We start from the raw sequence: 26,498 nt of genomic DNA, 5'->3' as shown, positions 1-26,498 counted from the left end.
TGCGGGTTCTTCAGAAGCCACCAAGAACCTTCAGTTCCCAGAGCTGTACCGAAATCCTGGACAACCCCAGTGCCTGGGCAAAGATACTTAGGTACGTGCCCTGTCATAATTTGTAGGCGATGTTTTAAAACTGGAGCAGCCATGTTAATGTAATTCCTCCCGTTGGTGTGTATGTGAGCCCTGCCAGTCTATCCTTGAAGAGGTGGGGAAGAGGATTAAGTACATTCAGTCCCACTTGAAACAGGGACTAGTATGTAAACTGCCCCCAGAGCTGTGGATTTTGACTCCAGTCACCATAGCCATGAGATCTCTTTGCTTCAGGAAGTAGCCTTTGAAGACTGGAGAAGGTCAACAGACACTTTCTGAAGCCATCGAAATCAGGGACTATTTCCTGAGAGGTGGGGAAGTTGGTGGCTGAGGAGAGACATCACTGAGGTTAGGAACAGTCTGATGGGGAGGTGCTCCAAAAGGTAACAGAGAGTTCAGCTGGAGCTCTCCATGTATCCTCTGCAAGCTCCAGTTCCTACAGCTGACTCCCTTTGCCCTTCTAGCAAAAGGTGGGGGAGATTATTTTTAATGACTTCCCTCCACATTTTCTCTGTACAAGCCAGATAGATTGCTGTTGTTATAGCTACATCAACTAGTACTTTATAAAAACAAATAAATCGGTGACCGGCAGCTATGCTTGCTCAGTATGGTACAGAAGAAACAGAGTCCCCAACCTTAGCTACCAGTTTATGAAGCAATAAGATCTGATCCAAAGCCCCTGAAATCACTGGCTCCAACACACTGGCTTTGGATCACACCCTGAGCCCGCAGCATATCCCGAGTCCCTGGCATTTTGAAACAACATGAGAGGGTGAGAGTTCCACTTGCCCTGGATAAGAATTCAAATAGCAGAAAGGAAAGGTGGGAAAGGTAGGAAAGGGAAATCTGACAGGTGCAAGCCAGTTAGGAGTGCTACCCTCAAACAACATGTTTACAGTTATGACAGGGTGGAGGTAGGGGAAGAATGAGGTTGAATCAGAAAGGTAAAATAATTCTAGCGTGTATTTTGTGCAGGGCTTAAACTATAGTTTATAATCTTGACTCCCCCCCACCACCCCTTTTCCTTTTTTTGCACTCATACCTCTTTCTGCACAAAACTGCCAGCTCTTGTCAACCATTATTCCAGATCCCCTTCTGTGCATTCTGCTTCTTTGGGCACTCTGACGCTTCCTTTGTGACAGTTCTGAAGACCTTAGGACATTCTCTCCCTCTAACGCACACACACAACTCCTCGTCATGCTTATTGAAATTACCCATGCGGATCGAGGGACAACAGTTTTTGTCTGAAGTAGATATTCTTACATGGGAAATTGAAATCCCTTGTTGATAAACCACTCACTCATTCACCACATGTTGGGGGCTACTGTCTAATTCTATCCAGTGAACCCTTAGAGGAAGATGTTTGAGACTTACCTGCTTATAACTTATACAGTACACCCAGCATGAGTACAGAAGGATATAACAGATGACTCTCTGATTACGCCAATCATTATTCCAAAGGTGCTGAATGCAGAGAACATCTCCCAAATGCCCAGCATGCCCTAATGGTAAAGGATTAAATTGCAAAGACACCTTAAGGAGTTTCAATGAGCATCAGCTGCCTAACTCCTACAGGCTCCTTAAAAATCCAGCCTCAATGGCTATAAACCCACAACTGGACTCTAATCCAAATTCTGCCCCCACTTGTGTGACTTTTCATAAGGCCAGAATTTTCAAAAGGACTCAGTTACCCACAATTAGAGCCAGATTTTCAAAGCAACTCAGCTCCCATTTATGGATCAAAATAAGTAGCCAGATTTTCAGTAGAGCTCAATGTATTGGGTGCTGCACTCTTGACAATCTAGCCATCAGCGTCACAATGAGAGTGATGAGGACTTTTGAGAATTTGGTCCCAGTGATGGGTGATAAACTCTTTTGAAAATCTGGCCCTTCATCCCTTTTTGTGCCTCAAGTGCCCCCATCTGCAAAAGAGGACTTGTAGTACTTACAGGTATGTCATGGGACTTCATTCATTAGTCTGTAAGGTTCTTTGAGATCCTTGGTCCAAAGGGGCAATAAATATGGGCAAAATATTATTGTTATTTTAGACTCCAATTTACCTCTTTACTGCCTACATTTGGTGTTAGCCCACACTTGTTGCTACTTTCAAGTACTTGCATTGTACATGCTGATTCCTGACACCAAGGTTATTAAAAAAAAAAGTCATTTCTGGTAAAGAAATTAATCCTAGATTGTTTAAAGCTTCCTGCCCTACTGTTTTTCAGTCAAGAGTACATTTATAAATGGATTGTAAAGGGTTAATAAAGAATTAATACATGTCATAAGCATGTTTCAGACATGAGTAGGATAAGGTATTGATAGTTACAATCACGACCGTAGAAAGCGTTATAGGCTTGGCTCCGATCAATAAGCAATTTACTGGATTCTATAATAATCTATGACAATTCACCATTTAATAAAACATCTATTAATCATTTATAAATACTTTATAAACTATATATAAATACATGCTTAGTGTCACCTCTTTAGGTCCTTTCTCTGGAGTCAGACTTGTCCCGCATTTGGACTTTGGCAGCATAACCATCCATGCAAAAGCACACAGCGTAGAGATTGAAGCTTTGTCCTTGTTGCAGAAAAGGGTATTTTGACATTGACACAGCTAATTTGAGAGAGTTGTCTGCAGTAGGATTTTACATCAAGATAAGACAAGAAGTTTTTACCTTGAGGTAGCTAATTAAGGTCAACTCCAGGTGAGGAGTATAGGCCCAAAGCCTTCCAAAGTCAGACAGACAAGAATCCACTGCAGTTTTTTTAAAAGCAAGATTCAGAGATGGTGCACAGTTCAATCTCTCCCTCTAAGCAACTGAGTGAATATGGCTTCAGCTCTGTATTCAACAATTTTCAAGTTTTGGCTCAGATGGCTCAACCCAGGACCTTCATCTTCAAAAATAGAGGCTTCTGCTTAGAGAACTAAGGACCTGCTCCTGCTTTCTTTGAGGTCAACAGCAAAACTCCTATTGGCTTCAAATATCAGAAAGCACCCCGGTCTGGTTGATAGGATACTGAGCTAGGAGTCAGGAGACCCAGTGTTCTAATCCAGGTACTAATGCAGACCTGGTGCTGTGTGAACTCAGGCAAATCACCGCTTCTCTATGCATCTGTGTTCCCTCCCACCTCTTCTCTGTTTAGATTGTGAGTCTTCAGCATATGGACTTCCGTTATGTGTATGTATACTGCCTAGTACAGTACAATGGAGCATCAGCCTTTGATGGGGCCTGTCAGAGGGTAGCTAGTCCTCTGAAGGAGTCGGGCTCAGCCCACCTGTGACAGGCTCCATAAGGGGGAAATGAGGCAACTCAGGTTCACCTGGGACCAGTTAATGCATTGAGTTCCTGGAAGGGGCAGTTAAGTAGTCAGAAAAGCACCCGGGCAAGATAAAAGAAAGCTGCTCCCACTGGGGCCTAGCTAGGAGAATAGAGACTCCAGGGGTGAGGAACAGTTCCCAGAATATAGCAAAAGCTCCTACAGAGAAGGCTTCCCAGGGGGGAGGAATCAACAAATGAAACCAAGGAAGAATGCACCTGGATGGGAGAGTTTCAGAACGCAAGAGTCTCTGGATGCTAAGCCTCAGAGAAACTTAGCTGCCATGAAAGACTTCACCAAGCAATGGCATAAATCCTGAAAAAGGAGGAATTTTATGCTATCCTGAAGAAGGGTCATCACAGTTTGGCCTCTGTGGGGACCTTGACTCAAGAGGAGAGACCCTCCCCCAGCTAGTGAGAAGAGGCCCCTGACTCCAGAAAAGGGTTCTGGGTCAGAAAGACCTAACTGGTAAGGGACCTTGGACATAACTGGGGTTGACTAAGCTTCTTCTCCCTCCAGCTAGAGACACTGAGGGGGAGGTCTATTCGTGTGATGTTCTGTCATTGGCGTCGAACAAACTAGATATCTGAAAGAGTGTTGTTCACTATGCAAGCCTCATTGGACCTTAAAACCCTTATTCAGGGAACCTGAGGCAGAGATTCAATGGTGGCACTGCACAAGGCCCACAGAGGGTGCTCTAGAGGTGAGGCCCCACTCCAGGCCTCTAAGCACTACTGTTATACAAATACTGCTAATAATGGAACTCCAGAAGTGGTAGTAGGATGCCTCATATCTTCTTTTAATCTACCAGCTGTTGGACAACAAGTTAATTAGAAACACTTCAACATGCGTAGCATACACCGTAGAGCAGCACGTACTTTATGTTATTGCAGTCTGGCGAGATACGACTAACAGCAGTCTTATGGCAGGCAGAAAATACACCATGACTGTATGTTCTAGAAGACTATGTAAATTTAATGAAAAATAAGATACTTAGAAGCCAGATAGAAGAAGCAGAGTATGGTGCAAATAAACACATGAAAGCCTGTTGCCTGAACTTACTCTTACATAGGCGAAAGATCTTATTGAAGCAGGCCAAACTGTGTCAGATATTAATAATGGAGAAGTGCTAGTTGAGGAAAATGGCTTATAAAAGCAATCCAGATTCCAAGGGTCCAGGAAATGGAATCTCATCAGGAAAAAGCAAAACTTTCAGGCTTCTACTAAGTGAACTTCCCTTACAAGCCAAAAACTAAATTAAAAATATATATATATCCAGAGTTCATAATCCACAGCTCAGCTGTGCTTCTGCAACCCATGTAGCAAATGCTTGAGGGTGTCCTGCACAGGAGAAATGTAATAATCATGGGGAAATTAGATATTGTGCTAGAATGTGCTGCTCTCCAGAGCAGGGCAATTTCTGTGAAATACTAGCTCCAGAACTTACAGTGCTTGTTCTATATTTACATAATGCAGAGTTAGTTAGAAAAAGGCCAGATTGCTTAAACTGTGGCTACATCATTTGCTGTTGCAGGGGAATCTATTGACCTTATAGAGCACACAGGTTCTTCACATTCTGTAAGGAGGGTCTATTTTGCCTTTTGTGACTTGATTACTCTTTGTGATAGTCTCTGCTTTTGTGACTTTCCTGTGACTCCAGGTACAGCTGATGAGCCAGTCCAAGCATGTTTTGCTTGTATTAGGTTATCTTACTTGTTACCCAGGAATTTGACATTCCTGCATGTACCCCAGAATTTGACAGTAACTGCAGTCAGCCATTTTGTATGTTCAACCACAGCCAGCTGAAAACCAAATACCACATAGCAAGGAATAATCTTAGGCCTTTGTGAGGCAAGGTCAGACAGCTGCATACTTGCAGTTTGCCTATCAGAATGGGAGGATGGGACAGAAAGTTATGGAAGAAAGTGAGTGAAATGATTTTAGGTGCCCTGACATAGTGTTGTTTTGACTAGAAATGTTTTGAGATGAGTAGTTTATTGAAATTAGGAGAATTGGTGACCCAGTAGAGGTTATTATGCTGACCCACTAGGAGTCACTGTAGGTTATGTGCTTTGTTAGAATGAGCTATAAAAGGTAAAAGTAAATACCCCATAGCAGTGCAAGGGACCTTTTCTTAGGGCAAAGAGCTCACATTTAAACTCCCCATCATCTGGATGGAAAGAGGGATCCTGGAAGCCCAGCTGGTGATCACAGAATATCAGGGCTGGAAGGGACCTCAGGAGGTCATCTAGTCCAACCCTCTGCTCAAAGCAGGACCAATCCCCAACTAAATCATCCCAGCCAGGGCTTTGTCAAGCCTGACCTTAAAAACCTCAAAAGGAAGGAGATTCCACCACCTCCCTAGGTAACGCATTCCAGTGCTTCACCACCCTCCTAGTGAAAAAGTTTTTCCTAATATCCTACCTAAACCTCCCCCACTGCAACTTGAGACCATTACTCCTTGTTCTGTCATCTGCTACCACTGAGAACAGTCTAGATCCATCCTCTTTGGAATCCCTTTTCAGGTAGTGGAAAGCAGCTATCAAATCCCCTTCATTCTGCTCTTCTGCAGACTAAACAATCCCAGTTCCCTCAGCCTCTCCTCATAACTCATGTGTTCCAGTCCCCTAATCATTTTTGTTGCCCTCCGCTGGACTCTTTCCAATTTTTCCACTTCCTTCTTATAGTGCGGGGCCCAAAACTGGACACAGTACTCCAGATGAGGCTTCACCAATGTCGAATAGAGGGGAACGATCACGTCCCTCGATCTGCTGGCAATGCTCTGACTTATACAGCCATTAGCCTTCTTGGCAACAAGGGCACACTGTTGACTCATATCCAGCTTCTTGTCCACTGTAACCCCTCGGTCCTTTTCTGCAGAACTGCTGCCTAGCCATTCGGTCCATAGTCTGTAGCAGTGCATGGGATTCTTCCATCCTAAGTGCAGGACTCTGCACTTGTCCTTGTTGAACCTCATCAGATTTCTTTTGGCCCAATCCTCTAATTTGTCTAGGTCTCTCTGTATCCTATCCCTACCCTCCAGTGTATCTACCACTCCTCTCAGTTTAGTGTCATCTGCAAACTTGCTGAGGGTGCAGTCCACATCATTCTCCAGATCATTAATGAAGATATTGAACAAGACTGGCCCCAGGACTGACCCTTGGGGCACTCCACTTGATACCGGCTGCCAACTAGACATGGAGCCATTGATCACTACCCGTTGAGCCCGACAATCTAGCCAGCTTTCTATCCACCTTATAGTCCATTCATCCAGCCCATACTTCTTTAACTTGCTGGCAAGAATACTGTGGGAGACAGTATCAAAAGCTTTGCTAAAGTCAAGGAGTAACACGTCCACTGCTTTCCCCTCACCCACAGAGCCAGTTATCTCATCATAGAAGGCAATTAGGTTAGTCAGGCATGACTTGCCCTTGGTGAATCCATGCTGACTGTTCTTGATCACTTTCCTCTCCTCTAAGTGCTTCAGAATTGATTCCTTGAGGACCTGCTCCATGATTTTTCCAGGGACCGAGGTGAGGCTGACTGGCCTGTAGTTCCCCGGATCCTCCTCCTTCCCTTTTTTAAAGATGGGCACTACATTAGCCTTTTTCCAGTTGTCTGGGACCTCCCCCAATCGCTATGAGTTTTCAAGTATAACGGCCAATGGCTCTGCAATCACATTTGCCAACTCCTTTAGCACTCTTGGATGCAGCACATCGGCCCCATGGACTTGTGCTCGTCCAGCTTTTCTAAGTAGTCCCGAACCACTTCTTTCTTCACAGAGGGCTGGTCACCTCCTCCCCATGCTGTGCTGCCCAGTGCAGCAGTCTGGGAGCTGACCACTCGAAACCAACTCAGACAGTTGGTAACTATCCTCTGGGACGTCCTAAACCTACTGCATGCGTGTGTGTGCGCTTAATATCTAATAAATAGTAGTTTTAGATAAGAGCACACTTGTTTGTATCAGTCATTTATCAAACAGAAGCACTGTGTTCCCACTGATTTATTCCTGAAACCACCTGGAGAGAAACAGTTAAGTTACCACTGCTTTGGATTCTGAAAGACCCTGGGTAACAGATTGTCTATACTTTAATTCCACAGGTCTTGTTCCCTGGTGTTATTATTTGAAACAAAGCATGCTCTGGAGGAAAAAAATAGAGGGTTGGGAATTCGTGCTATCTTGGCTCTACCACTGACTCACTGTATGGCCTTGGCTAAGTCATTTCACCTTTCTGCCTCCATTTTCTCATGCGCATAATACCTACCCAGCTACCTCACAGGAACACTGTGAGCACCGATTAGTCCATATAATTCTTTGAACATACAAAGCACCATTACAACATTGAGCAACATCGTTACTACTCCTTTACTGGATTCAGATTTTAAGGCACCCAGTTGTCTCTCTTTAAATGTAGAAGCAGCCTGAAATAAGTTCAATATTAAACAAAAACAAACAATTCTGTATTTGGTTATATTATTCATCATTGTACTTAAATCCATATTTAAACAAAGCTCTCACGTTTTAAATTTTCCTTGAGGCTACTTCAGAATTTCCAGTGCTGTAGAAGTAGCATGGGAGTGCCAGAGAACCAGGGAGAATCTTGCTGCAAAATGTAGGCACAGATTGCTGCAGAGCAGTGAGGGGGGGGGGCCTAGATTATGCTGTAGTGTAATAACTAAATCCAAGCAGTATTGGGTTCTAACCTGTTTATTTGTGAGCGGATAATGCAGCTTTTCTGGCCAAAACTGCCTATGATTCCCATGCTCAGCTTCAGTTCAGCTTTCTGACAACAAAACAAACACAGCAGTTACTGTGTTTTGTTTAGCAGCTGTACAGCTCTAAACAGTGACATAAGTACTCAGGTACCTTCATGCCTACACCTGGCAACCCATGTAACGTGCTCACCATTGTTCTCTGCTCCCTGCTGCCACACCATAAGGCAAGGAGCAATATTGAAAAGTCCTTCATGCGTAATAAAGCAGGGAGCAAACCAAATAAAAAGGAAAGTAAGCACTGGAAGTAACATAGTAATATAAGTAGTAAAAACAATCCAAAGTGCTAGAGAGGTCTACACTAAAGAACCCATATACCTTGTAACTCTGAAAACAATTTTTACACACACAGAAGACTTTTCTCTGCCTCTCAATATCTTTTTGTTCCAGTCATGATAGGGAACACCCACAAGAGAGCACTTACACAACACCATGATAGCTGGGTCGACATTATGTTGAACTGAGGAACGGAGATAAAGGTCATACTGTTACAAATGTGTTTCATGTCCTGGGTCTTTGACACAACTGGCTACTAAGCAGAAAGGACATATATACAATTAACTGCTGTTTGTTTTGTTGCCAAGAAGCCAGACTAAAACGGAACATGGAAACCATATGCAGCTGTGTCCAGAAAAGCTGCATTATCCTTCCATTATTAAAAAACAGGATAGGGCCCACGACTTCTTTAATTTACAATCCAGTTCAACTGGATTTACTTATTGCACTACAGCATAATCAAACCCCCTCCTCCATGTATTCTGCAGCACGGCTCTCCCTGTTTGCACTCCCTGGTTCCTTGGCACTCCCATACTGAACTCTACAGCACTGGTAATTCTGCAGTTGCTTTGAGGAAAATTAGAAGTGAGAGCTTTGTTTAAAAAAATGGAGTTATGTGCAGTAATAAATAGCATAACCCATCTAGAATTCTTTTTGGATACTGAATTTATTTCAGGCTGCTCCTACATTTTGCTGCAGGTTTTATATTGATATGTATAGAACTGGGCTGTGGGGAGGAAGCTGGAGGTTCTAGGTAGGCTGCATGAGAAATGATAAATTGTGGGTTCACGTGGGTTAATCTTTATGTTGTGGAAAGGGAATGGGCAGATTGAGGACTGGTGGTGGTTTGCTGCTTAAGGTGGATTTTGTAACCTATAAGGGGAATTCCTTTTTCTTTTTTTTATTCTTTTTTTTTTTTTTGCACTCCACTGCAGCAGTTGTGGATGCGCAAAGCTGATACGTGCAGGGAATGTGGAGCACATGGGTGAATAATGGTTGTGAGAGCTTGAGTTCCCTCTGACCCTGTGGTAGTGGGCAGGGGAGACAAGGCAAGACGATATCATGCACTAAGGGTGCAACATGCATGAACTGAGACAAAGATATTTAAGCCTGGTTCTTTGTTCATGCCTTGTAATAATTCTTGAGAAGGCAGGGCATTGGTGAATAAGTTTCTACCTTTTTGCTTCATGTGGTTGAACACAAGGTTGGGTAGCTAATAACAGCAAACACCATCTGTAACTTGACGTGAGATAAGGCCTCAGACCTCGCATACATAACCAAAACTTGCCAGAATGACTCTGCAACATGGCTACTAGTGCATCTGTCTCCAGATGGGCACCGGGGATATTGAACACTGGGGATATCTTGTCCTAAAGCCAGATCTGTCTGCCTGCTGTGTAAATGACAGTGTTGGGGACAGGCTAGGGTTTGTGTGGCTGTAGGACAGAGTCCAGGTTGCCCTGCTCAAACTCCAAAGAGCCATTTGGACTGATTGGATTCCTCAGCCACTATAGTGGCACTGGAGTCACCAAGGTGGATAGCGTTTGGCTATTTCAATGTCCACGTAGATAATTATTTTTCTCAGAAGTTTGGGCTGCCCTGGCAAACGTGGGACTGTGGTGGTTGGTGGTAGACTCTGCTCACAAGGCTAGGCACACTCAGGATCTGGTATGTGAGTCAGGAGTGGAGTCTGGAAGGGCAGCTTTTCACCCTCTGTCCAAAACCAATCAGTATCTCTGACCACTTGAAGTTGGCCTTTCTCATGGTCCACCCCTGAAAGCTGATAAAACCAATGAGCTTCCAAGCAGCCTGCAGAAATAAGCTTGTTCATCAAGCTGACCGTTGAGTATGGGCAATGGGACAGTTCTAGTCATGGCTTGGAAGGATTGTATTACAAACTCTTGTAATCCGCTGTCGATACAACTGATGCTGAATGCCCTTTCCTTCAGTTTTGTCCTCACAGGAAAGTAGAATATTGCCATGTCAGCAGATATTACCAGGGACGTCCAGAGATCCATGTTGGGTTTGCAAGGGCTTTGGCTACTTTGGAAGCATGTATCTTTCCCCAATGAACTGCCACACCTTTCCAGGTTCACCCATCACCAACATACGTTCAGTGCATTACATACGGATGGTTCTTTCAACCTCCCCGACACCTTCAATTACCTGTTTTGGGTACCATTCCAACAGCTGCTCCAGAATGCAGCTAATTGATTAGGGGTGGAACGGATAAACTTTTCATGCACTGTAACTCAGTCAGATGTGTTGAAAAGAATCTGAGAAGGGAGAAAGCTATTGATTACTCTACATTCAATGATGAAAACTCAGTGTAAAGGTTCACAGCCATTCCACTGTCTGGCCACAATGATTACATCATGTTGAACAATTTACAGTGACATGATAGCATTTTCTACCAAAGAGAAATTGGGTTTAAAAAAAAAAAGGACCAAGAATGTCTCCGGCAAGTCACTTAGGCCAGGTCTACACTTAAAAGCTTTACCAGTGTAACTATTTCAGCTAGAAGTGTGATTTCTTTAAACTGGAATAATTATGCTAGTAAAACTCTTAATGTGGGTACAGTTATACCAACTGAAAGGTGACACATCAGTATAGTGATCCCCCTTCAGGAACAGCTACAGGAATAGCTATAACGGGGAAAAAAAGTACCTAGTAATTGCATATACTATTAGAGGGGTTGTACTTCTTTATCTATGCTGATACAGTATAAGAGGGATAATATTTCCTTTGTCTGTCTTGCCATTTTAAACTGTAAACTCTTCAGTGCAGGAACACTAATTTTGTTTGTACAGGTGCCTAGCACATCGTGGTTCCAATCTCAGTTGGGGCCCTAGTTGCTACAACAATAAGTGAGTGGAAAGAAATAACTTTGTGAAAAAAAGGTACCCACTTATTTGTCTTTCCCACCTGGTATATTGCCAGTTGGCCAAAGAGAGGCTGCTCAAAATACTCAAAAACAGATTATAAAATGTTAGGCTACTTTTCCTTTCCTAAGGTCAATAAAACATTGGCTTATGCATGTACTCTAAGCACAAACCTCTGAGATAAGCAAGGCTTGTTTGTCTATCTAGCTGTCCAAGTTAACAGAAAAACCTGCCAAGGTAACTTGTATCATCCAGTTCCCAGGGCTTTACTTTACCTTGTTTTACATATAGTCTAATCCTGCATTCCATATGCAGGCACAACTTCCACCAAAGGTAATAAGACTTTTCCATGAGTAAAGCCTACTAAGATTAGGTTCATAGGCCCCGAGTCAGCAAAGCAGTTAAGAATGTACTTGCTTTTAAGCATGTGCTTGAGACCATTCACTTAAATGGGTCTTAAGTACATTCTAAAATTCTTTGCTGAATTCTGATGGACATAAGCACATGGCAAAGTGCTGCGATAAATCAGGGCCATAATGAGGATATCAGCTGAAGTAAAGCCTATGTTTTAATAGTCTGTTTTGTTCTTCAAGATTCTTAAATTAGTTACACATAACCCACAAATTTACAATGTAAAATGAACATCATTTCTTTTGCCATTCCCTTAGCCCTCATCACGCCTCTAAGTACGGCACCATTAAAGCATCAGCACTGTGATGATGTACTACTACTCCAGACATGCTGCCAAAGATGACCTTTTGGCTGCATTGGGGAGCCTAAGTATTTAATTCAATTTTTAAATTTAATAGACAGAATAAAACAGCTAGCACTGTGACATTCGGAGGCTGAATCCTTTCGAGGTGCTTCAGAGAGTCTTCTGTCTAATTTAATGACAGCATGAACTAGACCTCTTTGGTTTTGGATGGCCTTCAGCCCAAGTGTTCTATAAGATAAAACCCATTAGGCTGGTATTTGCATTTCTTTTTTGAATAGTTAACTGCATCCTTAATGCAGCCCGTATCTCCTGGCATCTTGACCACACTATTCCGCTGTTTAGAATTGTTTGCTTACTTCCGTGTGGAAGAATTTTTTCCTTACTCATGCTACAAAAAAAAAAAAAAAGAGAAACGGATTTAATGAATCATGCTGAGTGTTGCCTGAATGTTCATCCATATTCTTCATTAGATGTAGGACTAGGTAAAAACATGTTTTTCATGCTCCCTATTGGCGATATTTTTCTCAGTTCTGTCTGAAAATTTCTGGGGTTTAATTTTTTTCAGTCTGGAAATTTATGGATGTTTCACAATAGTGAAAAAACATTTAATTTCACCTCTCTGCACCTCAGTCTCCCTATCTGTAATACGGGGATAATGACACTGACCTCCTTTGTAAAGTGCTTTGAGATCTACTGATGAAACATGCTATATAAGCTAGATATTATTATTATTTCAGTTAATAATTTTGGGGGGGTTTGTTTGTCATATTTTTCATAACTACCACTTGTCCATACCTTAACCCAGACAAAAAGAACAAATAATCAAATCTGAAAGACAAAAGTGGAATGGTTTGATCCACTGTCATGGATGAATGCACCATTGCAGAGTCCCATAGATTCTGACAGAGATACACACAGACATAAGGGTTTGTATTAGTGGATCCAATTGCAAAAACAGGGCCTGTGGGATGAAGGGAGTGCATGAGAAGGGGACCAAAATTATTAGCATCACTTAGTGTAATTAATATAAATGTATACTACTAAGAACATAAACATAACATTGTGGTGTTATGTGGAGGGGGGAAGTTTTTCACCCTGACAGTGTTATTCAGGAAGCTCACCACTTCATTACTTTGCTCCATGTTATGATTTAAGGATCAACGAGCAATGGGAAAGGAAGGAAAGGGTCAAACTCTGTAGGGTCCAGCCCCATCAAAGCTAATGGAACTGTTTCTGCATGCATATGCTCTCAGTTTGGCCCTAAGACGGGTACACAATTGTGAGTGGATTTTCAGAGATGTTAGCTGTAAAAATAAACCAATCAAAAGCTTCTTGTGGAAATAAAGAAGAGCAGCAAAACCCTCGGTGCTAAATTGCCTGTCAGCCACCAAGAACTTTCCTATAACTTTACAGGTGGGAGGGTGGTTTGTTTTTTAAAGATCAACAAAACCCATCATAGGTAATGTAAAAAGTCAATATTTGTTGACATCTGATAAGCAGTCTGAGTGATGTGTTTGTGATTCCGGGGAGTGTCAGTATTGAAAACTATAACCATCACAGACTGTGCAGTAGATTCTGTGCAAAAAAACAGAAAATGAAGGTGCTATTCACAAATAGCTCTGAGGGACTTGATCAAGGAGTAAAACCAACAAATCTAATTTCATGGTACCAGCTGAATGGCGTGCTAATGGTAAACAAACACCACAAATGGGGCAAAATAAAGTATAGCAAGATCCTCAGCTGGTGTAAAGGGGTGTAACGCCACTGAAGTCAAGGATGGTCACATCTATGGAGCTATGCCATCGGAGGATTTGGCCAAAGATATTTTTACTTGGGATACTTTAATTTGACATATTCTATGGGATTATTTGAAATACAGACTAGGAACTTGTTTTAAAAGGGTAAAAACCATGTTAGGTGTTAAGACAATTTTCATCTAAGTTATGGCTTTAATTTTAATTAATTAATTTATTTATATTTAATATTCTTTTAGTGCTCCATTGCCAAAAAGCAGCTGGTCACAGCTAGTCTGACCTTCTGCACCCATTGTTATATCTTTTGGGAAAAGGAAAGACTGCAGATTTTCCTAATTTGAGAATAAAATATGTGCCATAAGAAGCTGGTGAGGGTGAGGATTTACCCAGCTGTATGTCTGCTTCATCCTTAAAAAAAACAAACAAAAAAAGTATAGATCAGGCTGAGTATCCAGAACCAAAATCCAAGACCTTTAAAGTTGTCACCAATAATACGGATCCATGAGTGATTAGATATGGGTGTAGGTTTGAAGGGACTGCATCGTATTATGCCACAGCTTTGATCCTTCAAGTCTTTGCAAAGCGCACAAGATTGTTACGCTTCAGTGCAAATGTGCCCACATTTAATCTCTGATGACAAGTGAGCTTTGGCACTATGAATAATCCTACTCCTGTTGAGGTCAATGGATTTAGGATCCGGCCTCTATCCTTCTTCAAAGTAGAAGAATAAAAAAGAAAACAAAATGGGCAGGGTGTAGATGAAGAATGGGCTCTTCTGATCCTCAGCATGTGAATGAGGAATTACGCTACATTCTCCTGTCTTAGGCTCCACTCTGGCTTCTAGACAGTAGTTATTTGGTTTTTCAGCAGCAGAAATGTCATTAATATGTGATCAGGTTCTCCAGTTCTCCTCATTGCTTTTTGCCTTGTGCATATAGATACACCACTCCATAAGGACACGGTTCAGGATTAAGCCCCACGAAAAAGATAAGAGAAAGAAAATCACAACCAGTAATGAAGGAATGAAGGTCCTGTCTGTACACAGTGACTCCAAGAATGCTCGCCACTTGTAGCCCCCCGACAGTCCTATTTTGTTGGCCTTATTAGCATAGACACCTCTTAAACTTCAGTCTTACAACACAAATACCTAAGCCTCTAGCTACATAATGTGTTGGGGACCTGATCCTGCAAGTTGTTCTGTGCAGGTGGACCCTGTGAGGAACAACTGGCAGCCTCCAGGCTTTAGACTGCAGTATGGATATCAAAGAGCCATCAGACACCACACAGCAGCTGCTGACAATTCACTTGATAATGTGAGATTGATTCCCAGAGTCAAAGCTAGCTATAAACCAATTTGTCCCTTTTTTAGATGTTTTGATATACCCCAAAGATTGCTGTATACTTCTCTGGTATAATTTCTTATAATTATTTCCTGACAAAATGCCTATTTCATCTTCTAGAAAATGTGCTAACTTTGAAATGGCACCTCACCCTGTAAGGCAGGATGGCCTTAGTGCTGGAATAATAGCTCAATGCCTGCTAGATGGTTTTCTCTTAATACTTTTTTTTTTAAAAGGAGAATTGAATACTCATGGAGGATGCCAGCCTATTTTAATCCTGGAATGGTGGGAGGAGCCTAGCATAACGAAAGGCCATCTCCCTGCCAGAGAGCGTAGAATTTAATTGAACATGAAGGACAAACAACGAACAGACAAGGACAGGAGTGCAGGTGATAAGGTTAAAATGAGGCCACCAGAAGGGGACACTGAGCAGAGACTGACCTCCCTTGAGACTGAAGTCTTCTAGTTACCGATTAAACAGGTACAGCACAAGAAGCAGCAGTACTAGCTTTCACACCCAACAAACATGCCTCAATTCTGCCCTGCAGGGACCAGTTCTACTGGTTTCCCTTCTCTTTCCCCAGGGCCCTTTCAATCCCTGGCACCTCTGCCAAGTGCTAATTAGAGTGCCTTTTGGTGCCAGTTGGGTTGGGGTTCTTTTTATGTGAATTTCTACCCACTAAGATATGACCTGTTTAAAAGTAGGCCCTAAGGGTACTATTATGCTAGTGAAGCAATGAAGAAATTCATAATGATCATGTTGAGGGTAGAGAGGAAACGCAAAACTATTTACCTAGGAGGTGAGGGGAGAATCTCTTTTTTCATGGCTGCTAGTGCATGGCATGCATCAGAGCAGTCTGTCTGGAAAGTGTGCCAGCATTCACATTCCCCTCCAGCATTCTCTTTCCCCCACTCCTCCCCCAGCCATCATCTGTTCCTGCCCTCTGTGGTATCACCTTACTAGCAGAGTCCCTTTCATGTGGGAGAAATGAAATCTGGAGCGTGAGCAAGTTCCCAAATCTCCACCAAACAGGGATGTAGGTTAAGATTTTCAAAGCCCATTAGGGGAATTAAACTACACATCTCCCATGAAATTCTAATAGTGTTACATAGAGAAAACCTCTAGGTAGCTTTGAAAATCTCAACCCTAGAGACCAAGCCAGGGATTCAAGCCGAGATTGTCCCATTTAGTAGAGCACAGTATCGTAATAAATGCTTTACACAGCACTTACTGTATTTTTAAGCCACTGAGCCATTTGCTGCATAGATACTTGTCTGGTGGGAGAAGGGGGAAAGTGTCGTGTATCCATCAGTTGCAGCAGACAAGAACATCTTGTACTTGGGCTGTTTGTCAAGTAGGTTTGGAATGCAGGCGAACTGGCAGGCTAATCAGATTTTTTAAAACTTGGTATTCAAAAGTACCATCCTTATAATATCCTATCAGCTTAAACATAAGTCTGTGCGTGCAATAACAAATTACCTCCGTCAAAAACAAAACATCAACAGTAGCATTTTAGCTTCAGCCCAACAGGTTTTGGTTTTAGTTCTTTTAACAGCGAGTTCATTCAAGAAATGTCCAGTCTGATAAATGATCTCCTATTAGTTTGGTTTTTTTTAAGAAGCTATACTCAAATACTACAGGAAAATATACTCTAGGGGAGAATCCCCCATTTGCAGCAAGATGAACAAAAGAAACCTTTTCCCATTTCTAACTTCTAAGATGCCTAACAGCAATGGCTCACTTATAGATACCTGATTGTGCCAGAAAACTGGTCTTGGAGCAAAGTCTCTCTCTCTTTCTCTCTCTCTATTATATTATGAAGTAGTTAACTTATTGCTAATACTACTGGGTCTCGTTCATGCAAAGAAGAGCCTTATTGAGAATTACTGGGAGTTACTGGGCAGGCAGCAAGGACAGAAGAGTGATTCATGCTAGTGGTCATTACAGATGTGTATTATGAGGAGAGTCACTTAATGTTGATGAGTATTAGATGCATGCATTGCTAGGAGAAAGTAAACCAGGTTCTTTTAAAATCTAGGATCACCATTATCTCCCATAATCTCTACCAGACACGCCAAACCCCCGCAAAAAAAAAAAATGCAGAAATTGGGCTTGTTTTTGTCTTAATTGGCTTGTGAGTTGCTTGTTGGCTAGTTTTTGGCTTGTAGCTTGTTTGGCTCCTAGCTTCTTTTTTGTTGATTGGCTCCTGGCAAGCAGGGGCCGGGGGAGAGAATCAGGGGTGCACAGACTGCATGCAGGGGGATCTAGTCACATAGTGTGTTGGGGTTCTTAGGGATTGGCTTGTTTTGAAATGGGATTAGCTTGATTTTTGGCTTATTGTGAAAGTCAGGGTGCTTATTTAGTGCATGAAAGTTGGCAACTATGATCTCTACCCAAATACACCTGTGGGGTTCTGAGGGAACCATGCTGCATCTCAATCTTGCCAACCCCTCCCAACCACCTACAATACAGAGTTGCTGTGGAAAGGTTCCTACAGACTTGAGGGAAGGCAAAGAACAAGCCATATTACCTACCCTGCTCTCTTCAGCTGCTTTTGAGGCTTCTCTACCATAATTACTTCTTTATATTTGCTCATCTCTGGCCCCTAGCCACGTGGTCCTACAGCACTACTCACCACACTGAGCCTCAGAGCTTGCCTTGCAACTCTCTAAAGGAACCTGCTAATACCACAATTTTATGCAAATCTGGTTCCACACCTGGTTTCAGTTTGTGACATTAACTGGACCTTACTGGTGTTTCATCGATATGCTGGAGTATTGGTCAGAATAATCTTTTTACAAATCATGATTAAGGACCAATCTGTTCTATGTACATCAGGTATCAGGAGACCTGGTTTCAATTCCCAGCTTTCCACAAAATTCCCCTGTGAACTTAAACTAGTCCCTCAGTCTTTGCCACTCAGGTCTTCATTGGTAAAGTGGGGATTATAATACTTCCCTGCCTCACAGGAGTGCTTCAAGGATAAATTCACTATCTGAGAGGCACACAAACACTAGGGTGATGTGGGCAATATAAATATCTAGATAAACAGAGATTTGGGTTCAGATCTTGCCACTGTTTCAGGCTTCCTGTATACCTTTGGACAGGTCACATAAGACTAGATTGTGACATTGGGTCCAGCTTTGAGCAAAGGCTGGTGCATAAGCTGCCCGAAAGGGCACTGTGGACTTAGAGACTTAGCTCCAAATCACAGTTCCTTCCCTGCGTCCTCCTTGCTCAGGAAGAGGAGTCTATTACTTCACCCCTTTCCATGAAGCAGTTTTCTCCTGCCTTTGCACTCAGCCAGCTACTCCTAGGAGCCAACCATCCTCCGACAGCTTTACCCTTCCCTACTCATTCACAGTGGGAAACATCAGGCAAGTAATTGGAGTTGCAATCTGAGCCTGGAGGCAAGGAATGCCTTATTCCTACTCCCCAGTACAGCTGAGTAATTGTCGCAATTATCTATCCTTCCCTTGAAATTCAGGTCCCCATTTTACAAATGGGGATAATAATACCCCCTCCCTCCAACATGCACGCACACAATCACTTCATTAATGTTTAGGAGGCATTCAGATACTTCAGTAATGAAGATCCATACAGACAGTTTAAAAAATAGCCTCATTACAGGTATCTAAGGAACAACTACGTTGCAAGCAGCTTTCCTGGCACGGTTTTGTTTGCAGTGTAGAATGGGCTTTAGGGCCAAGCAATTCTGAAGGTTATTTTGTTAATAAAAGTTACGTAACTCTAAATAGTAAAAAGTTCACCACTAGTGTTAGATAAGGCAAACCAAACAAACATTCTTGTTTGCATAAGTTGTAGTTGATCTTATTCATTGAGACTATAAATGCTCTAATTCAGTTTTAAAACATAAAATCAATTGTAAATTTATTTAGACCAATTTAGTAGCCTGCCTGTTGTAGATCACTGAGCCTATATTGATTGTTTGAGATAGAACTCATTCCAAATTGTATTGATTTAATTCATTAGCAAATTTTTAGCAAAACCTACTTTGTGGCCTCTGGCTAAAAAGTATATGAAGCTCTGGTTTAAATTTGAAAGATTTCAGGAGAATTCACAGTTGGATTCTTTTTCAAGATTTCTCCCAGGATTAAGATTCCTACCCAATATTATTATGCATCATCCAATTCACTTTGAAGAATGCGTTTTAAAAATATACTAATAGTGAGCATCGAAGGAATCTTAAAAGGAAAACATTATGCTGAAGATGGAAGTAATATAGTATATTAGTCATGTTAATAGAGAGTAAATTGCTTTTCTGATTTACAGATTTGGGTGCATAAAAATAGCTCAACAATCTATACAATATCTTAAATGAACAGATCATCAGTCGGTTTGTCTGAGTTTACAGCAAACATTATTACTGCACCAGTTACCTTAGTAACTGAATGCAACTCAGTTACCATGGCTACTGCTTTTTAAAATACATTCAGTGATTCCCAATCCCCCCAACCCCCTAAAAATAGTGGTTTTATTTTGAAGGGAGGGGGGGGAAACTTACTATTCTGTGGACATTGGTATTTAGATAAAAATGTCTATAAAATGCAAATGCTAATAGCATACGGGGACATTTTAAAAACTGGCTTTTTTTTCCTGTCCAAAATCTTTAACTTGCTTAGGTCCTGTATTATTATGGGTCTGATTCTGCCATGAACACCCTCCCACTGAGTAGCACCTTACTGTACCACTCACTGTAAGGGAGGCAGAATGGGGTCCAAATCATGTGCTAGTTGTGGTTATTGTGCATGCCAAGTTTAGTTTCTTTGGGGAGGCAGCATTGTCTGATTGTTAGAATATGGGGCGAGGCACCAGAAAACCTGGGTTCTGATTCAGACACTAAATTACTACATGCATGTAGGCAAGTCACCTTGTGCCGGATTTCCAAAAGGGCTGAGCACTGGTGGCTGGCCCGAGCCGCCTGGCATCACCACTTACCCAGTGTCCTGGTTTCACTTTAGGGAAATATGGTCTCCTTACTCTAGCAGCCCAGAAGTGATAAAGTGGGTGAAAACAAGCCTTGTATGCAGAATGCTATTTTCTGCCCTTGCTGGCTCCTGGAAACAATTGTCTTGAATAAAAGTCACAGCTTTCTTGTTTTTGCTCGGCTTTGGTCCTAATTTTTCCCTCCTTTTTGTTTTGTGCAGCATATAATTAACTCAAGCTTGTTTGCTACCCACACCTCCAGGTATTGAAATATTTCTTCAAACAGTTTAGCCTCAAAGCCAGCTCTATGCATGTTTGCTCTGGCCCACAGCTAGTTCTGCAGGATATTTTGGAAAAATTAGCAGAATTGCCCTGTTGATTAGGTTTCGCTTTCCTTACAGACTCCCTTCCCCCAGCTTAACATCCAGGTGAACAGCTAGATGTTTTAAAATATACTTTTTCCCCAACCATTTGCTCAAACCTCTTATTTAAGCAAAGAAGGGTGTGCTGCATGAAGGACATGTGAGATCCAGTTATGTTACATTATGGAGGGGAAAATGCAGTTCCTTTTGGTTTGACCCGCAGTCTCCAACCCAGTTCAATTCACTTTCCCTATATTTGTATTTTGTACTGTGGTACTGCACTCATGGATATATATCCTGGGCAAGATCTTCAAAAGTGATTAGTGATTCTGGGTGCCTCAATTTTTCAGAACACAACTTGAGACATCTCCAAAAGCCAGATAGTCAGAGACTGGTGGGTCAGCACTGACTGAAAAATCAGGCCCCTCTGAGGTGTCTCAAGTGAAGAATACAAAAAATGGAAGCACCCCAAATCACGAGTCACTTTTGAAAATCTTGGCCTGTAACTGTTTATATACATTTACCTACCGTGGAGCAAACCTCCCCTTCCCCAGCCAAAAAAAAAAAAATCGGTGTGGAAGGGCCTGGACTCAGTGGAGCTGCTGTAGCTCAACTGCACAGGAAAGGAGGACCAAGCATCCTGGAGCTTGCCCAGAGGAGCTCGTTGCACTCCAGTGTGAAAAGGGAGAATTGGTTTGAGCTAATGGAGGGCTGGAGGTGGCGTGGTAGATTCATGGTGTGGACATTACATACACACATAGGTGGGGAACATACCTCAATCTAGGAGCTACCTTTTTGGCACTAGCATTGGCGGAGGATTTTTTCTGCTACGCCACACAAACAATCCCTGCATCAAGTCCACAAAACTCAGGCTTGGTAAAACCTTTGGTCCTATACAGGTATGATTCCTAGCATAACCCTCATTTGACACGACAGACATATGGGCCCTACATTTTCAAAAGTAACTGATGATTTTTTCGTGACCAGCTTGAGACATTTTAAAGGGGCCTGATTTTCAAAAAGTTCTGAGAACGCGCCCTCAGAAGATCAGGCCCCTTTAAGGTGGCTCAAGCTAAGCACCCAAAAATTGAGGCACTGACGGTCATTACCCCTTTTGAAAAGGCAGGCACTAATTGTTAAAAGGTGTTTAGGCACTGTAGCACTCAGCATTGCTATGCCTAACTAATTTTGGCACTAACATCTCATTTTCACAGGGGATTTAGGCACTTGGGAGCTAGTCAATCTGGGCCTAAAATGCATATTTTCAAAAGGTTCCCATAATTTTGGGTCTCACCGTTTTTCACTGATCAGCCTGAGGCACCTGGGTGTCTGAAGTAGGACACCCCAAATTATCTGACATCTTTTAAAAGATGGACCTTCACCTCTGTGCCTCACAGTCGCCTTGTCTACAGAAGAGGAATAGGATTTACTTGCCTACCCCTCAAGAGTGTTGTGAGGACAGATTCATTAATTAATGTTTCCACAGCACTTAAGACATCAAGAGCTCCTTACTGGGGAGTGCCAAGTATTATTTTGGGTTGTTTGTGGTGCAGGTGGATGCTAAAGATCCCACAAGGCTATTTAAAACAACAAATATCTCTTCTCTCAGCTGATAACCTCCAGAAATGATTTGGCACTTCTGCAAGTGTTCATAGCCGATCTGCATGCGGGCTATTGCTAAGCAGAACACTGAAAATACACAGCAGATAATTACTCCACTCCGAGCTGAGCCCTCCTATTATCCTGCAAAATGTTGAATATTCTGCAGGATGCAAGTTAAACAGTTGCATAATATTTCTGGCAACCTTTAAAATACAGTCAATTCCTTTTACTTTCTGTGGAAAGCAATTTTCCCTTCAGTTCAGGTTTAACTCACCCAACGTGTCTTTTAAAGTGCAGTCCATCTTTTCAACTAGTTGATTTGATGAAAGCATTGTCGGCACCAAGAATATTTTAGTGGAAATGTTTCGCTGTTGCTTATGTAACCCACTGGTCAATATTAGAGCTTCCCCATCTCACAGAGGAGAGGAGTCTGAAACAACGCCAGCTAGAAAGCCTTAGATGTAACAGCTCAGACTTATAGTTCTAAGGGTCACCAGTTCAGTCCCTGGTGTGCCAGCCAAAATGCTGGCCATCACTCTAACACCAATACTAATATTTTTGGGAGCCCCAGTAAGTGGCAGTGTTAATACCTTGTCTGTTAGTCCGGCTCTGAGGTAACACTGGAGCCTTGCCTAGGTGGAGCTGCACCAGCATTAACAGTGCAAAAATTTTTACAAAACATTCCCTATGAAAGGCCCTTTTAAAAACTATTTTGAGGGTGAGGGTGACGGTGGGAGTAGCAAGAGAGGCAGAGGGATGCAGGTGATGAAAATACTTGTTCTACGTATAAGTCATTAAGGATCCATTGTGAGCTGGTACTTAAGTGGGGGGGGGGGGTGGATTTTGAAAGGAGACAGAGAGTCAGAACCTCTCTCCCTACTGAAATTCAGTGTAGTCTAGTGGGGAGGGGGAGAATCTAGCTTAGCGAACTTAGCTAACTTCATCAAGTTCAATGGCAAAATGATGTTAACCATATTTTTCATGAATGAAAGCAGTTATTTCCTTAAAGCTAAGATCGTCTGTGGTATCAGGAATCTTAAAAGGGACTTTGTATTACTTGTAGCAGTACATAGTTGTTGCCATTCAGGAGTCAGCAGTTACCAGACCGTGTTACCTGAGAAACTGCAGAATCTCACTAGTTTGAGCGTGAGAACATTCCATCATCTCACAGGAAAAAGAAAATGAAAGCATACCAGGAGTTAAAAGAACCTACCAGCTGGAAAAAACGAAGCTGCAGTCAGTTGCAAAATGGCCACCTGTGGGTTGCAGTTGCTTGCTTCTGCCAAATTTAAAGGGCCAGACCCAGAAAGGCATGCTGGGAAAGAAGGTCCTGATCTTCAAGGTATTTAGGCTCCTGACTTCTATTAAAGTTCCTACAAGTGGGTCAGGCTGATGGAGAGAGAGATGGTAGGGATTGGATAGTCACAAAGGAAGGTGACTATTGAAAGGGTTACTGTTATGGCTCGAATACCACTCCTCTCTCACAGGCAGACTAGGAAGTGACTATGATATAGTCAGTGCTGTGATTTGGTAAATGTTGACACTTTATTAAAAGATAAGAATAATTATGAACTGTACAGAATTTTGTGTGTTATTTTCTTACATAAGGAGTGACAGAGAAGGCATCAGATTTACAAGATAAGGTGAGATGAGAAGCTGTAGGTTACAGCAAGTATACTTCCTGCACCTGGGATTGAGGGGCATGGAAAAAAACAGAAGGCAAAGTGTCATAGGTTAAAGAAATCTTGCTGACTGTTTGAACAGGAGCATCAGCCAGGGTCTTGGTCAGTTACAGTTCACAGGAGATACAGAGGCTTGTCCCCTGATTCCCCACATATTTTCCCTTTCTTAGTCATTAAATAGTAAATGAGTCATACATGCTAACGCTCCCTTTTGTGGGGTCTGTACTATCCCAGCTACCTGCGTAACTTGTAGTCCCAATCATCCATCCAGGGTCTTGTGACTGATGAGGAGTGGGCTCTACTCTGTTGGAGGTCTGATGTCCCCAGTTTCTGAATCTACCTGAAAAGGCCTCCCAAAGGGTTTGTGAAGTTGCAAGTCTAAGCTTCCTTAATAAAGGATCCTTGGGAGCCTGGAAGAGAGAGAGAGAGAGATACCTTGTAGCAATGGGGGAAGGAGAAACCTTGACAATCTTTGAATGGGGGAGGGAAGATGGCAGGAGAGAAGGTAAGTGGCCTGGAAGGAGGAGGGAAAGAGCCCTGGAAACAGAATGCAGTGAAAACAGTCAGAGGATAAATTAGGGTTGCAAGCAAAGCAGACAGAGACATTGCCATGGCAACAGAGAGGGCTAGAAATGTGTTCTTAGAAGTAATAAGGTAGGGACTGTAAATGAGAGAACGGGTACCGGGGGGGGGGGGGGGGGGGGGGCGCAGATGCAGAAAGAGAAGACACTGAAAGGAGAGAAAGCCAGAAACAAAGCTAAATAACATTGAAAAAGGTTCCTGCTAAGGAACCCCACAGAGCAGGTTTGCAGCCATGCAGGTTTGAGTTCCACACAGAACCAAGGGTTCTGTGCAGACATGAAGCAAAGCTGAAACAATGCATGTCTGGCCATGCCCCTTCCTGGCCAACACAATCACTTTTCAGCTGGGCAGGCACCCTTTGCCTCTCCCTCCCAATTGCAAAGGAAGTTGCAGTAGCTTTGTGCCACCCCGTTTCCCTTCCAAAAAGGCCTCTGCCTCCATCTTGAGCTAGCAAACCCACTCGGGGAACTGCCAAGTCTAGCTACTTCTCTGACTCTAAATCCAAAGAGGTCTTTTGGGGGGTGGTAGCAAGCCACCAATAAGCACTCATGGGATAATGTGGAGTCCTCATCCCTCTGCTAGCAATACATGCTAGAACTACAGATTCCAGCAGCTCTTGTGCAGATCTCTAGATGCATAAATAGATCAGCAAGGGCTAATCTTCCTTTTCCATTACATTTCCCAGAAAGGTTTCTGATTTACGTTGATAAATTATCATTCCTTCTATAACAGTACTGTTCATGTCCACTATCCTTATAGTCTATATGCTTTTGGACTTTTGGGGGCCCATCAATTGCATCCCCCTATTTCACAGTCAGAAACACTGAAAATTAGTAAATTTACTGTGTAGCCCTTGGGCCAAATTCTGCCAGCGTTCTCTTCGGAATAATCCCCTTGGCCCACATTCAGTGGAGTTCCACCAGGGATGAATTTGCCCCTAGCCTCAGTGGGGCTGCCCAGACGAACACGAGGGCAGAATTTTGTCCCTCTTGAGCAAGCTGCACAATGCAAATGTTCTAGCGTTACTGAATGGATCCCAGGGTTTCTTGTGGCAGCAGTCTTTTCAGAAGCTAGAGGACTAAGCTTGTTGTGCAAAGTGGTGCCAATAAAGCACTGATCAGAAAGAAACGATGATAGTTGTCCCACTGCAGAAAAATGTCAGTCATCTCAATCAATATGACAGGAAGATAAAATCAGAGAGAGAAGAAAGAAAATGTTTCCTTTGTTACACCTATTAGGAACTCCATAAACCTCACCAGTAATACATGTTCCTATATCGGTTTCATAACTACGTCGGACCTTGGAGGCACTCACCCACAGCAAGTGAACTGTCTCTCATCAATTTTTCTCATCAGTTTTCTCATCAATTGTCTCTGGGATAGGAGAGGGGAAGAATCCTACAGGGACCTGCACAAATTAAATCACCTTGGACAAGATCCTTTGGTTTGCAAGTTCACATTGCAGAGTTTTTGAACTCTCTCAGCTAGAGTTTGCACCCGACAGAACATGATACCTCAGGCCAGTGGCAGATTAATGATTTTGCCACCCCCTAGGCCCAGAAATAATTGCCGCTCCGCCCAGCTTGCCTCCGCTCCGCCTCCTCCCCTGAGTGCGCCGCCGGGTCCTGCTTCTCCCCGCTCCCTGCCAGTGCTTGTGCGTGAAACAGGTTCGCGAAGGAGGGGGCGAAAGTCGGGAACGCGGCGCACTCAGGAGAGGAGGAGGGGCTGGGGCGGGGATTTGGGGAAGGGGACCAATGGGGGCAGGGAAGGGGTGGAGTTGGGGCAGGGCCGGGGGCAGAGGGCACAAACCAGCAGTGAGGGAAGCAGCCTCTGGCTGCTATTAAAAGGTTGCCGCCCCTGCAAATTTGTCGGCCTAGGCATTAATACGTCGCTGCCTCAGGCACTTGAAAGCAAAGACTGGGAAATACCCACATTTCCTCGCTCAGCCAGGTGGAGTATGTGAAAAATGATGCTTTGAGAGCTGCCATGCAAAGGCTGCAGGAGTTGGATTTTAAGAAGTTATTTCATCATTAATATTAGAAATAGAAAATTAATTTAAGTCACTCAAAACCAGCATAATTAAAGGCATAATCTCAGGTGGGATTCTGTGTCAGCCTGGATGTATGAGCTGTCCTAGTGCAACAGAGAAAGCCTTAGTTGGAGAGTTACATA

At 42.8% G+C, this 26,498-nt stretch overlaps 1 protein-coding gene and 1 long non-coding RNA gene across 6 annotated transcripts in view; one reads left to right on the top strand and one right to left on the bottom strand.

The window, feature by feature from the left end:
- LOC122466160 overlaps positions 1–17,798 on the bottom strand; it is a 101,996-nt gene extending 84,198 nt beyond the window's left edge. The window contains exon 1 of one of the 2 annotated variants that reach the window (XR_006291467.1): positions 17,687–17,798. This is a non-coding gene — a long non-coding RNA (uncharacterized LOC122466160). Of the gene's footprint in view, positions 1–1,461; positions 1,586–17,686 lie in introns of those variants that run through there. The other variant, XR_006291468.1, reaches the window with a different exon arrangement.
- The window catches only part of KCNC1 (potassium voltage-gated channel subfamily C member 1), a 156,183-nt gene that overhangs the window by 92,936 nt on the left and 36,749 nt on the right, over positions 1–26,498 (top strand). The window lies entirely within an intron of this gene.

The sequence above is a fragment of the Chelonia mydas genome, chromosome 6, assembly GCF_015237465.2.
Source record: "Chelonia mydas isolate rCheMyd1 chromosome 6, rCheMyd1.pri.v2, whole genome shotgun sequence".
Classification (NCBI taxonomy): domain Eukaryota; kingdom Metazoa; phylum Chordata; order Testudines; family Cheloniidae; genus Chelonia; species Chelonia mydas.
Note: the sequence above shows the minus strand (reverse complement) of the source record. Positions and strands in the feature narration are given on the sequence as shown.